Below are 15,058 nucleotides of genomic sequence, written 5' to 3'. Positions count from 1 at the left end.
GGGTGTGGGTCACGCCTGGGAGGGTCGGTGTGGACTTGTTGGGCTGAAGGGCCTGTTTCCACACTGTAGAGAATCTTATCCAATGCCAGAACCAATGTCACATTCTTAATCTGTAAAGGATCCCTGGGATGGGTTCTCCATTTCGCTAAGGCCTGGTATAAACCTAAACATTGGAGTGGAGAGTGAATGTTATGAAAGACTGGTTCCACAGTCACTGATACAGCGACACTGCTATCAACATCTGTTCGAACCTGGTGACCATTTAACCAGATGGTTATTTTGATTGGTTCGGATTTGGATGTTGCTGAACAATTTAACTGCTCCAACCCAAATGTAGGTGGAACTTTCAGACTGTGCTCTCTCCTGTATACCGCCTTACAAAGTTCTCTTATTCCATTTAGGCCTGGTGGGATTCTTTTGCTGTCTCAAGTCCGCATACTGGCACCAACTACAGTGGCTTTCCGGCCTGGCTCCTGAAGCAAGGTTTAACCCTTTTGGCTGGGGCTTGGCTTTATTTAGGAGTTTTGTTATGGGCTGAGCTAGAGTCCCTGTGTTGAGGAAATGCCCTTAATGAGGCTATGCAACTGCCTTCACTCAGATAGTGTTCCCCAAGCCCAGGCGGCCTGGCGAGGGGCTGCGGGCCTGTCAGAATGCCCTGTAACTCTCAAACTCCATTCGCCACATTTTCCGATGACAAAGCCGGTTGTAATTCCTGTTTGAAGTTCAGTTGGGCTTCAGCCAGTCGGTGTTTAAGTTTGGTTGCATCATTAATCCCACACACCAAACAGCCTCTCAGCATCTCATTAAGGATTAAACCAAAATCACATTCATCTGAACCTCGTCAAACCCCCCTGACATGGATTCCCCTGGCTGATCAAAACCAATAGTGTCTCCGAATTAGGGGAGGATTGGGGCTAAATCTGCCAACTCTTGACAGGTTTTAGTGTCTGGCACTTATGCCCCCAGTAACTGAAAAAGCTGTGGATCCACAGGCTGTCAAGGGATATTGCTCGTTGCTTCTCATCTGCCTCAACGTCACTTGCCAAGGGAAAGAGAAAACATGTTCTCTCCACATACCGGGCCCAGATTTGTCAAATTCTGGACAGGAATATGACAGGAAGTCCCTGCCCAGAAAGCTCCAACACAAAACACATCCAAGTGTAAGTGAGAAATTTTTAATCCAGAGAAGAAAGTAGAGTTTTTGACCTGAGTTTTAACCTTGGTATAGTCCATCTGTCCTGTCCATGTCTCCAACCCCTGACTATCTCTAACTACCCCCGGCCCTGACTTGTGTATTCATTTGGAACGTGGCACATTGTAAAATATCCAGTGAAAATGCAAGGGTATGACATCACCATGCTCCGCCTTCCTTAAAACCGATTCTAATGAATGTGAGAGTCACATTGAAACCCGTGTTGATGTTGTTTGATTACACTCTGGTTTTTTTAGTGCATTGTTAAAACATCCATAAGGGTTTTGAGTATTTTCCTGACAATTAATGTCAGAGTCACTGAGTGTTTTCTCTCTCTGATGCATTCCAATTGCTTGGTTTTCTTGGGAATATTGAAAAGTCAGAACCAGAGAATCTATTATCTCTGATGACTCAGTGGCGAGCACTGCTGTCTTGTACCACCAGGGACCTGGGTTCGATTCCAGCCTCGGGTGACTGGCTGTGTGGAGTTTGCACATTCTCCCTGTGTCTGTGTGCGTTTCCTCCCACAGTCCAAAGCTGTGTCAGTCAGGTGAACTGGCCATAGTGTTCAGGGGTGTGCAGGTTAGATGTGTTAGTCAGGGGGAAATGTCGAGTATTACGGTAGGGGAATGGGTCTGGGTGGGTTACTCTTCAGAGGATGGTCTGGAATTGTTGGGCCGAATGGCCGGTTTCCACAGTATGGGGATTCTAATTCTAATTCAAACTTTCTGGTGGAGGCCATCAGCTCCCAGGAACTTACCAGCTTTTTATAAAATTTCCCAAATACCCAAATCTTACTTTGGTCATTCTTTTATTCCTGATATACCTATAGAAATCTTGAGGGATTTCCTTGATCCTATCTGCCAAGAATTTCCTGTGTCCTTTCCTGGCTCTTCTCAGCTCTCTTTAGCTCTTTCCTGGCTACGTTCTAACTCTCAAGTAGGAGAAAGTGAGGTCTACAGATGCTGGAGATCAGAGCTGAAAATGTGTTGCTGGAAAAGCGCAGCAGGTCAGGCAGCATCCAAGGAGCAGGAGAATCGATGTTTCGGGCATAAGCCCTTCTTCAGGAATGACGTTGATTCTCCTGCTCCTTGGACGCTCCCTGACCTGCTGCACTTTTCCAGCAACACATTTTTCAGCTCTGACTCTCAAGCACCCTAACTGAGCTTTCATGTCTCATCCTAACGTGATTTGGAGATGCCGGTGTTGGACTGGGGTGTACAAAGTTAAAAAATCCCACAACACCAGGTTATAGTCCAACAGGTTTAATTGGAAGCACTAGCTTTCGGAGCGACGCTCCTTCATCAGGTGGTTGTGGAGGTGATGAAGGAGCGACGCTCCGAAAGCTAGTGCTTCCAATTAAACCTATTGGACTATAACCTGGTGTTGTGGGATTTTTTTAACTTTGTACACCCTCACATAAGCTGCCTTCTTTCTCTTGACAAGAGATTCAACTTCTTCAGTAAACCACCGCTCCCTCACTCGACCCCTTCCTCCCTGCCTGACTGGGACATACTTACCAAGGACACGCAGTAGCTCCACATTTCAATGTGCCCATCTGCTAAAGTTTCATCCTAAATCTTGCCTAATCGCATTGTAATTGCCTTTCCCCAAGCTATAACTCTTACCCTGCGGTCTTTACCCGTCCCTTTCCATCGCTAAAGTAAACGCAACTGACTAGAGGTCACTATCACCAAAGTGCTCACCTCCCTCCAACTCTAACAGCTGGCTGGGTCCATTACCCAGTACCAAATCTAATGTGGCCTCTTCACTTGTTGGCCTGTCTACGTACTGTGTCAGCAAACCCTCCTGCACACTTTGGACAAAATCAGACCCATCTAAATTACTCGAGCTATAGCATTTCCAGTCAATATTTGGAAAGTTAAAGACCCCATGACAACTATCCTGTTACTCTCGCTCCTATCCAGAATCATCTAATCTATCCTTTCCCCTCCATCTCTGGAACTATTCAGGGGCTGTTAGGAAACTCCCAACTGGGTGACCTCTCTTTTGCTGTTTCTAACATCAGCCCATATTACTTCAGTGGACGAGTCCTCAACATCCTTTCTGCCAACGTAATACTGTCCTTGACTAACAATGCCACCACCCACCCCCTCTTTTACCACCTTCTCTGTTCCCACTGAAACATCTAAATCCTGGAACCTGCAACAACCATTCCTGTCCCTGCTTTATCCATGTCTCCGAACTGGCCACAGGTACTGACCCATGCTGCAGGTTCCCCCACCGTATTCCGGATGCTCCTGGTGTTGAAGTAGACACACTTCTACCGGGCTTCCTGCCTGCCGGCACACTCCTGCAACCCTGAAACCTTATTCGTGACCTCATTACTCTCAACCCCCTGGACACTGGAACTACAGCCCCAGCCCCCAGCCCCCGGCTGACCCAAATGTGAGTTAGAAATCGAGACTACTCCCAGAGTGATCACCAATGTGACAAATTGCTGCATTACCTGATTTTTATCGAACTGTTTAATTCCGATTAACGGAACATTCGTGTCAGGTCTTCCATTAACAAGGAAATCTCTATTAATTGTCCTCACGCTGGTTTTAACCAATCGCGTTGCTAACTTACAATGTAAACACTGCCCCTTTTTCAAATATTCCCGTGCACACTCAAACAAGCAAGAGATGAGAAGGACTGTGTAATGTGTGAAGGAAGGATAATAAACGCAGTGGTTAGCACTGTTATCTCATAGTACCGGGGACCCGGGTTCAATTCCAGCCCCGGGCAACTGTCTGTGTGATGTTTGCACATTCTCCCCGTGTCTGTGTCCAAAGATGTGCAGGTTAGGGTGAACTGGCCATGCTAAACTGTCCATAAGGTTCAGGGATGTGTAGGCTAGGCACATTAGTCAGGGGGATGGGTTACTTTTAGAGGGCTGGTGTAGATTTGTTGGGCCGAAGGACCTGTTTCTCCACCAGTCTAGGTCACAGGTGTCAGTGAGGTTGTTCCTTCATGGTTCTACTGTTTGCCGATGATGTGGGATTGTGGAGCCACAGGTTCCCATCTCACTACGAGAGCTTAAAGACACAATCGTTCAATGTCTGATGGTGTTTCCCCTCCTTTCAGCCTTTCACCCAGGGAACGCACCGAGAGAATGGGGAGCGAGAACAGCAACAGGGACATCTCCTGTTATTTCTCTACAAGGAAAGGTGTGTGTGAGAGAGGGAGGGAGAGAGAGAGAGAGAAAAGGAGAGAAAAAGGACAGGTAGAGAGCGCGAGAGAGGGGGCCAGAGAGAGAGAGAAGGGGGTGGGGGTCCAGAGAGAGAGAGAGAGAGAGATACAAAGAGAGACATACAGTGGGGGGAGAAAGAGAGAAAGGGAGAGAGAGAGAGAATAAGACGGGTAGAGAGAGAGAGCAAGCAAGGGGGCAGACAGAGAGAAAGAGGGAGGGGGGGGTCAGAGAGAGAGAGAGAGAGTGAAAGATAGAGAGAGAGTCAGGCAGACAGAGAGAGTGAGGCATAGACAGAGAGAGTGTGTGAGAGATAGAAAGAGAGACAGACAGACAGAGAGCGAGAGAGAGAGAGAGAGAGAGACAGAGGCACAGAGAGGCAGGCAGAGAGAGAGAGACAGAGAGAGAGTGAGGAGAGTGAGATAGAGAGAGAGACAGAGAGACAGAGAGAGAAAGACAGACAGTGAGAGATAAAGTGAGAGGGAGAGAGAGTGAGAGATTGAGACACAGAGAGAGAGTGATTGAGAGTGAGAGAGTACACTGTTTCTGTGCCTGTGCCGCACACTGAACCTTCCTGGGCTTGAACTCCCCAACCCAAAACCCAACCAGGCCACTTTCCTTTTAATTATTGATTTTTTGGGAGGGAATTCCAGGATTCTGACCCAGTGACAGTGAAGGAACAGCAATGTATTTCCAAGTCAGGATGGGGAGGGGCTCGGAGGGGAACGTGCAGGGGGTGGGGTTCCCATGTATCTGCTGCCCCTTGTCCTTCTGGATGGAAGTGGCCGAGGGTTTGGAAGGTGCTGCCTGAGGGTCTTTGGTGAGTTTCTGCATCTTGTAGATGGTGCACACTGCTGCTACTGAGCGTCAGCGGGGGGGTGGAGGGAGGGGATGGTACACACTGCTGCTACTGAGCGTCAGCGGGGGGTGGAGGGAGGGGATGGTACACACTGCTGCTACTGAGCGTCAGCGGGGGGGTGGAGGGAGGGGATGGTACACACTGCTGCTACTGAGCGTCAGCGGGGGGTGGAGGGAGGGGATGGTACACACTGCTGCTACTGAGCGTCGGCGGGGGGTGGAGGGAGGGGATGGTGCACACTGCTGCTACTGAGCGTCAGCGGGGGGTGGAGGGAGGGGATGTTTGAGGATGTGGGGCCAATCAGACGGGGGCTGCTTTGTCCCTGGATGGTGTCGAGCTTCTTGAGTGTTGTTGGGGCTGCCCCCATCCAGGGGCAAGTGGGGAGTATTCCCTCCCCCTCCTGACCTGTGCCTTGGAGATGGTGGGACAGGCTCTGGGGGAGTCAGGGGGTGACTGACTTGCCACAGTATCCCTGGTCTCTGACCTGCTCTTGTAGCCACTGTGTTTATGTGGTGGGTCCTGTTGAGTTTCCGGTCAGTGGTAACCCCCCCCAGGATGTTGATAGTGGGGGATTCGGTGACGGTAATGTCAAGGGGCAGTGGTTAGATACTGTCTTCACGGTGATGATCACAGCCTGGGAGTTGTGTGGTGTGAATGTTACTCACCCCTTGTCAGCCCAAGCCCGGATATTGTCCAGATCTTGTTGTGTTTAGACACGGACTGTTTCAGGATCTGTGGAGTTGGGAATCGAGCTGAACCCTGGGCCATCATCAGTGACCATCCCCACTTCGGACCTTCTGTCTCTGAACAGTAACACTGTGAACACCCAGGGTTGAAGTACAGGTGACCAGTGTCCCTCCCCATTGCTGTCGTAATGGACCATTGTGGACGCAACTCTCAACGTGTTCCAGTAAACTGCAGCTTCATCCTCCACAGTTCCCTTCATTTAAAGCAGTAGCTGTTTCCCGGATACAATCCTCACTTCAGAACAATACAAGTGGCTTTTATCGTGACTAGTTCCATCTAGAAAGACGAGGACAGCAGATATGTGGCAGCCCACCACCTGCACACCCCTCTCCAAAACCTTGGCTGGGACCTTGGAGCCCCATTACATTCAAGGCGATGCTGGGGGTGGGGAGTGCAGACGCTGGAGATCAGAGTGGTGCTGGAAAAACACAGCAGGTCAGGGGCAGGGAAAATCAACGTTTCGGGCAAAAGCCCTTCATCAGGAATGACCAACGAAGGTCCTTTTTGCCTGAAACGTCGATTTTCCTGCTCCACGGATGCCGCCTGACCTGCTGTGTTTTTCCAGCACCACTCTAATCTAGATTCAAGGCTCCGGGCCTAGTGCTGAAAAGTGGGACAGTGACGCTATAGTGGGTATGGCCTGGTGTATTTTTGACAGCACGGATTTGATGGGCTGAGAGGCCCCTTTCTGTACTGTCTGATTCCATGATGACTCTCAAAGCCAGCCACCATCCTGACTCAGAACTTAATCTCAGTGTCACTGGGTCAGAACCCTGCAATTCCCTCCCCCAGGACATTGTGGGTCTACCCTACAGCATAGGGACTGCAGCAGTTCAGGAAGGCAGCTTACCCCCCCACCTTCTCAAGGGGCAACTAGGGACAGGCCGATAAATCCCGGGCCCAGCCAGCGACCCCCACCTTCTCAAGGGGCAACTAGGGACAGGCCGATAAATCCCGGGCCCAGCCAGCGACCCCCACCTTCTCAAGGGGCAATTAGGGACAGGCCGATAAATCCCGGGCCCAGCCAGCGACCCCCACCTTCTCAAGGGGCAACTAGGGACAGGCCGATAAATCCCGGGCCCAGCCAGCGACCCCCACCTTCTCAAGGGGCAACTAGGGACAGGCCGATAAATCCCGGGCCCAGCCAGCGACCCCCACCTTCTCAAGGGGCAACTAGGGACAGGCCGGTAAATCCCGGGCCCAGCCAGCGACCCCCACCTTCTCAAGGGGCAACTAGGGACAGGCCGATAAATCCCGGGCCCAGCCAGCGACCCCCACCTTCTCAAGGGGCAACTAGGGACAGGCCGATACATCCTGGGCCCAGCCAGCGACCTCCACCTTCTCAAGGGGCAACTAGGGACAGGCCGATACATCCTGGGCCCAGCCAGCGACCCCCACCTTCTCAAGGGGCAACTAGGGACAGGCCGATACATCCTGGGCCCAGCCAGCGACCCCCACCTTCTCAAGGGGCATCTAGGGACAGGCCGGTAAATCCCGGGCCCAGCCAGCGACCCCCACCTTCTCAAGGGGCAACTAGGGACAGGCCGATAAATCCTGGGCCCAGCCAGCGACCCCCACCTTCTCAAGGGGCAACTAGGGACAGGCCGATACATCCTGGGCCCAGCCAGCGACCCCCACCTTCTCAAGGGGCAACTAGGGACAGGCCGATACATCCTGGGCCCAGCCAGCGACCCCCACCTTCTCAAGGGGCAACTAGGGACAGGCCGATACATCCTGGGCCCAGCCAGCGACCCCCACCTTCTCAAGGGGCAACTAGGGACAGGCCGATACATCCTGGGCCCAGCCAGCGACCCCCACCTTCTCAAGGGGCAACTAGGGACAGTCCGATACACCCTGGGTCCAGCCAGCGACCTCCACCTTCTCAAGGGGCAACTAGGGACAGGCCGGTAAATCCCGGGCCCAGCCAATGACCCCCACCTTCTCAAGGGGCAACTAGGGACAGGCCGATACATACTGGGCCCAGCCAGCGACCCCCACCTTCTCAAGGGGCAACTAGGGACAGGCCGGTAAATCCTGGGCCCAGCCAGCGACCCCCACCTTCTCAAGGGGCAACTAAGGACAGGCCGATAAATCCCGGGCCCAGCCAATGACCCCCACCTTCTCAAGGGGCAACTAGGGACAGGCTGGTAAATCCTGGGCCCAGCCAGTGACCCCCACCTTCTCAAGGGGCAACTAGGGACAGGCTGGTAAATCTGGGGCCCAGCCAGTGACCCCCACCTTCTCAAGGGGCAACTAGGGACAGGCCGATAAATCCCGGGCCCAGCCAATGACCCCCACCTTCTCAAGGGGCAACTAGGGACAGGCTGGTAAATCCTGGGCCCAGCCAGTGACCCCCACCTTCTCAAGGGGCAACTAGGGACAGGCTGGTAAATCTGGGGCCCAGCCAGTGACCCCCACCTCCAATGACAAATCCAGGATGATGATATTCGAAGCGATTTCTCCACCCCCCCCCCCCCTCCCCCCGTGGTCTCAGCAAGGGCTGGGTTTGTGTGTGTTCAGCGCAGACCAACTGTCAGCATCTGCAAGTGTAAAGCAGGTGGCGTTCGAGAGTGACCGTACCCTCTCTCAGGACAGGACAACCCCCTCCAGGCTCTCGGGGGGAGTTGGGAGAGGCCCCTGGGAATGGTCTCAGCGGGCAGCCCTCAGGGTGGGGGGTGTGGGAGATTGACAGGGCCAGACCCGCCCCCCTGCCCGCCCAATCCAGCCACGTCAGCGGCTGGCTGAATTGTCGCGTTTCTGGTTGTGAAGGGGAAGTGGTGGTTTCAGTCAGCGCCGGCTGCTAAATGCGGCAGGAACTACAGCCCTGGCTCTCAGCGATCAAAGCTTGAAGTGGAGCTGGAATCCACATCGCATCAGCTCGGATTCACCAAACTCTGGCAACTGTTCCACTCCAGCTCCACGCTCCAGCAGGCTCCCACTACACCAGTATGAGGATTGACCCTTCCCCGGTGAGTAGAGCGAGCTGGGATATTCACTGTAGATATCGTGTGGTCACAGCACATTAGCAGACCCAGCAAAGCAGACAGCAGGTGGTTGTAACCGACTCGCACATTCAGGCAGCCCACTCTCGCGGGCATTCACGGTTATCCAGGGGCAAGATAATGGGGTCCAGCTCCACCGACCCTCCCCACAGGGAAATCACAAACACACACACACACACACACACACACACACTGACACTGACTCTCACTGGGGTACAGTCCCACACACACTGACTCTCACTGGGATACAGCTCCCATACACACTGACACTCACTGGGATACAGTCCCACACACACTGACTCTCACTGGGGTACAGTCCCACACACACTGACACTCACTGGGATACAGTCCCACACACACTGACACTCACTGGGGTACAGTCCCACACACACTGACTCTCACTGGGGTACAGTCCCACACACACTGACACTCACTGGGGTACAGTCCCACACACACTGACCCTCACTGGGATACAGTCCCACACACACTGACACTCACTGGGGTACAGTCCCACACACACACACTGACTCTCACTGGGGTACAGTCCCACACACACTGACACTCACTGGGGTACAGTCCCACACACACACACTGACTCTCACTGGGGTACAGTCCCACACACACACACTGACTCTCACTGGGGTACACTCCCACACACACTGACCTTCACTGGGGTACAGTCCCACACACACTGACTCTCACTGGGGTACAGCTCCCACACACACTGACCCTCACTGGGATACAGTCCCACACACACTGACACTCACTGGGGTACAGTCCCCCACACACTGACACTCACTGGGGTACACTCCCACACACACACACTGACTCTCACTGGGGTACAGTCCCACACACACTGACCTTCACTGGGGTACAGTCCCACACACACTGACACTCACTGGGGTACACTCCCACACACACACACTGACTCTCACTGGGGTACAGTCCCACACACACTGACCCTCACTGGGGTACACTCCCACACACACTGACTCTCACTGGGGTACAGTCCCACACACACTGACTCTCACTGGGATACAGCTCCCACACACACTGACTCTCACTGGGATACAGCTCCCACACACACACTGACACTCACTGGGGTACAGTCCCACACACACTGACTTTCACTGGGATACAGCTCCCACACACACTGACTCTCACTGGGATACAGCTCCCACACACACACTGACACTCACTGGGGTACAGTCCCACACACACTGACACTCACTGGGGTACAGTCCCACACACACTGACTCTCACTGGGGTACAGTCCCACACACACTGACTCTCACTGGGGTACAGTCCCACACACACTGACACTCACTGGGGTACAGTCCCACACACACTGACTCTCACTGGGGTACAGTCCCACACACACACTGACTCTCACTGGGTTACAGTCCAACACACACTGACCCTCACTGGGGTACAGTCCCACACACACTGACTCTCACTGGGGTACAGTCCCACAGACACTGACACTCACTGGGGTACAGTCCCACACACACTGACACTCACTGAGGTACGCTCCCATACACACTGACTCTCACTGGGGTCCACCTGCCCTTCACAAAACCATGCTGACTATCCTTGATCACATTATTCCTATCCAGATGTTCATAAATCCTATCCCTTACAATTCTCTCTAAGACTTTGCCCACAACAGAAGTGAGACTCACTGGCCTATAGTTACTAGGGTTATCCCTACTCCCCTTCTTGAACAAGGGAACCACACTTGCGATCCTCCAGTCTTCTGGCACTATTCCTGTAGACAACGAGGACATAAAAATCAAGGCCAATGGCTCTGCAATCTCCTCCCTTGCTTCCCAGAGGATCCTAGGATAAATGCCATCAGGCCCAGGGGACTTATCTATTTTCACCCTTTCCAGAATTTCCAACACCTCTTCCCTACATACCTCAAAGCCATCCATTCTAATTAATTGTGACTCAATATTCACATCGGCCACAATGTCCTGTTCCTGAGTGAATACTGACAAAAAGTATCCATTCAGTATCTCCCCAATCTCCTCCGCCTCCACACACAACTTCCCACTACTATCCTTGACTGGACCTATTCCTACCCTAGTCATCCTTTTATTCCTGACATACCGATAGAAAGCCTTTGGGTTTTCCCTAATCCTACCAACTAAGGACTTTTCATGTCCCCTTCTCGCTTCTCATAGCTCTCTCTTTAGATCCTTCCTGGCTACCTTATAACTCTCAATCGCCCCAACTGAACCTTCACGCCTCATCTTTACATATGCCGCCTTCTTCCCTTTCACAAGGGATTCCAATTCCTTATTAAACCACGGCTCCCTCACACGACCCTTCCCTCCCTGCCTGACAGGTACATACTTATCAAGGACACTCAATAGCTGCTCCTTGAACAAGCTCCACATATCGATTGCACCCTTCCCTTGAAGCCTACTTTTCCAAGCCACGCATCCTAAGTCATGCCTCACTGCATCATAATTTCCCTGCCCCCAGCTATAACTCTTGCCCTGCAGTGCACACTTATCCCTCTCCATCACTAAAGTAAAAGTCACTGAATTGTGGTCACTGTCCCCAAAGTGCTCATCTACGTCCAAGTCTAACACCTGGCCTGGTTCATTACCCAGAACCAAATCCAGTATAGCCTCACCTCTTGTTGGCCTGTCTACATATTGTGTCAGGAAACCCTCCTGCACACATTGGACAAACACCAACCCATCTAATGAACTCGAGCTATAGCTTTCCCAGTCAATATCTGGGAAGTTAAAGTCCCCCATAACAACCACCCGATTACTTTCACTCTTCTCCTGAATCATCCTCGCAATACTATCCTCTACGTCTCTCGGACTATTAGGAGGCCTGTAGAAAACACCTAACAGGGTGACCTCACCTTTCCTATTTCTAACCTCAGCCCAAACTACCTCAGATGGCGAGTCTTCCTCCATTGTCCTTTCCACCGCTGTAATACTATCCTTGACAAGCAATGCCACACCTCCCCCTCTCTTACCCCCATCTCTGACCCAACTAAAACATTTGAACCCTGGAACGTGCAACAGCCAATCCTGTCCCTGTTCTACCCATGTCTCTGTAATAGCCACAACATCGAAGTCCCAGGTACCAACCCATGCTGCAAGTTCACCTACCTTATTTCGTATACTTCTGGCATTGAAGTTTTCACACTTCAAGCCACCTTCCTGTTTACAGGCACCCTCCTTCGAGATCGATGCCATGTTCCTAACCTCCCTACACTCCAGGTCCCGCACCCTAAAGCTACAGTCCAGGTTCCCATGCCCCTGCAGAGTTAGCTTAAACCCGCTGAAAGAGCACTAGCAAACCTCCCCCCAAGGATACTGGTGCCCCTCAGGTTCAGGTGTAGACCATCCTGTTTATAGAGGTCCCACCTTCCCCAGAAAGAACCCCAGTTATCCAGAAACCGGAATCCCTCCCTCCTGCACCATCCCTGTAGCCACGCATTTAATTGCTCTCTCTCCCTATTCCTCGACTCTCTATCACGTGGCACGGGTAACAAACCAGAGACAACAGCTCTGTTCGTTCTAGCTCTGAGCTTCCAACCTAGCTCCCTGAAAGCCTGCCTGACATCCTCATCCCTCTTCCTACCTATATCGTTGGTGCCAACGTGGACCACGATCTGGGGCTGCTCCCCCTCCCCCTTAAGGACCCGGAAAACACGATCAGAGACATCACGTACCCTTGCACCTGGGAGGCAACATACCAATCGTGAGTCTCTCTCACCCCCACAAAACCGCCTATCTGTGTCCCGAACTATCGAGTCCCTATCGAGACACTGACTCTCACTGGGGTACAGTCCCACACACACTGACTCTCACTGGGGTACAGTCCCACACACACTGACACTCACTGGGGACAGTCCCACACACACTGACCCTCACTGGGGTACAGCTCCCACACACACTGACTCTCACTGGGGTACAGTCCTATACACACACACTGACTCTCACTGAGGTACAATCCCACACACACTGACTCTCACTGGGGTACACTCCCACGCACACTGACTCTCACTGGGATACAGTCCCACACACACACACACTGACTCTCACTGGGATACAGACCCACACACACTGATTCTCACTGGGGTAAAGTCATAGAACATACAGCATAGAAAAATACAGCACAGTACAGGCCCTTCGGCCCTCGATGTTGCGCCGACCGAAGCCCACCTAACCTACACTAGCCCACTATACTCCATATGTCTACCCAATGCCCGCTTAAATGCCCATAAAGAGGGAGGGTCCACCACTGCTACTGGCAGGGCATTCCATGAACTCACAACCCGCTGAGTAAAGAATCTACCCCTAACATCTGTCCTATACCTACCATCCCTTAATTTAAAGCTGTGTCCCCTAGTAACAGCTGACTCCATTAGCGGTAAAAGGTTCTTAGTATCTACCCTATCTAAACCCCTAATCATCTTATACACTTCTATCAGATCTCCCCTAAACCTTCTTTTCTCCAATGAGAACAGCCCCAAGTGCCTCAGCCTTTCCTCATACGATCTTCCTACCATACCAGGCAACATCCTGGTAAACCTCCTCTGCACCCGTTCCAGTGCCTCCACATCCTTCCTATAGTATGGCGACCAAAACTGCACACAATATTCCAGATGAGGCCGCACCAGAGTCTTATACAACTGCAACATGACCTCAGGACTCCGGAACTCAATTCCTCTACCAATAAAAGCCAGTACACCATATGCCTTCTTCACAGCACTATTTACCTGGGTGGCAACTTTCAGAGATCTGTGTACATGGACACCAAGATCCCTCTGCTCATCCACACTACCAAGTATCCGACCATTAGCCCAGTAATCCATCTTCTTGTTACTCTTACCAAAGTGAATCACTTCACACTTAGCTACATTGAACTCCATTTGCCACCTTTCTGCCCAGCTCTGCACCTTATCTATATCCCGCTGTAACCTGCCACATCCTTCCTCACTGTCAACAACTCCACCGACTTTCGTATCATCCGCAAACTTGCTCACCCAACCTTCTAGCCCCTCCTCCAGGTCATTTATAAAAATGACAAACAGCAATGGTCCCAAAACAGATCCTTGTGGAACACCGCTGGTAACTGCACTCCAAGATGAACCTTTACCATCAACTACTACCCTCTGTCTTCTTCCAGCCAGCCAATTCCTAATCCAAACCTCCAACTCACCCTCAATGCCATACTCCGTAGTTTTTGCAGTAGCCTACCATGGGGAACCTTATCAAACACCTTACTAAAATCCATATACACCACATCTACTGCTTTACCCTCGTCCACCTCCTTAGTCACCTTCTCAAAGAATTCAATAAGGTTTGTGAGGCATGACCGGCCCTTCACAAAACCATGCTGACTATCCTTGATCACATTATTCCTATCCAGATGTTCATAAATCCTACCCCTTACAATTCTCTCTAAGACTTTGCCCACAACAGAAGTGGGACTCACCGGCCTATAGTTACTAGGGCTATCCCTACTCCCCTTCTTGAACAAGGGAACCACACTTGCGATCCTCCAGTCTTCTGGCACTATTCCTGTAGACAACGAGGACATAAAAATCAAGGCCAATGGCTCTGCAATCTCCTCCCTTGCTTCCCAGAGGATCCTAGGATAAATGCCATCAGGCCCAGGGGACTTATCTATTTTCACCCTTTCCAGAATTTCCAACACCTCTTCCCTACATATCTCAAAGCCATCCATTCTAATTAATTGTGACTCAATATTCACATCGGCCACAATGTCCTGTTCCTGAGTGAATACTGACAAAAAGTATCCATTCAGTGTCTCCCCAATCTCCTCCGCCTCCACACACAACTTCCCACTACTATCCTTGACTGGACCGATTCCTACCCTCGTCATCCTTTTATTCCTGACATACCTATAGAAAGCCTTTGGGTTTTCCCTAATCCTACCAACTAAGGACTTTTCATGTCCCCTTCTCGCTGCTCTTAGCTCTCTCTTTAGATCCTTCCTGGCTACCTTATAACTCTCAATCGCCCCAACTGAACCTTCACGCCTCATCTTTACATAGGCCGCCCTCT

At 51.7% G+C, this 15,058-nt stretch overlaps 1 protein-coding gene across 2 annotated transcripts in view; it reads left to right on the top strand.

The window, feature by feature from the left end:
* The first annotated feature begins 8,790 nt into the window (after positions 1-8,790).
* LOC132836041 (zinc finger protein Gfi-1-like) overlaps positions 8,791-15,058 on the top strand; it is an 88,714-nt gene continuing 82,446 nt past the window's right edge. For both annotated transcript variants that reach the window (XM_060855274.1, XM_060855273.1), the window contains exon 1: positions 8,791-8,960. The gene's annotated coding sequence lies outside the window, so the exon portion shown is untranslated. The remainder of the gene's footprint in view (positions 8,961-15,058) is intronic.

The sequence above is a fragment of the Hemiscyllium ocellatum genome, chromosome 45 (genome assembly GCF_020745735.1).
Source record: "Hemiscyllium ocellatum isolate sHemOce1 chromosome 45, sHemOce1.pat.X.cur, whole genome shotgun sequence".
NCBI classification, from domain to species: domain Eukaryota; kingdom Metazoa; phylum Chordata; class Chondrichthyes; order Orectolobiformes; family Hemiscylliidae; genus Hemiscyllium; species Hemiscyllium ocellatum.
This window is presented reverse-complemented; position numbering and strand designations above follow the sequence as displayed.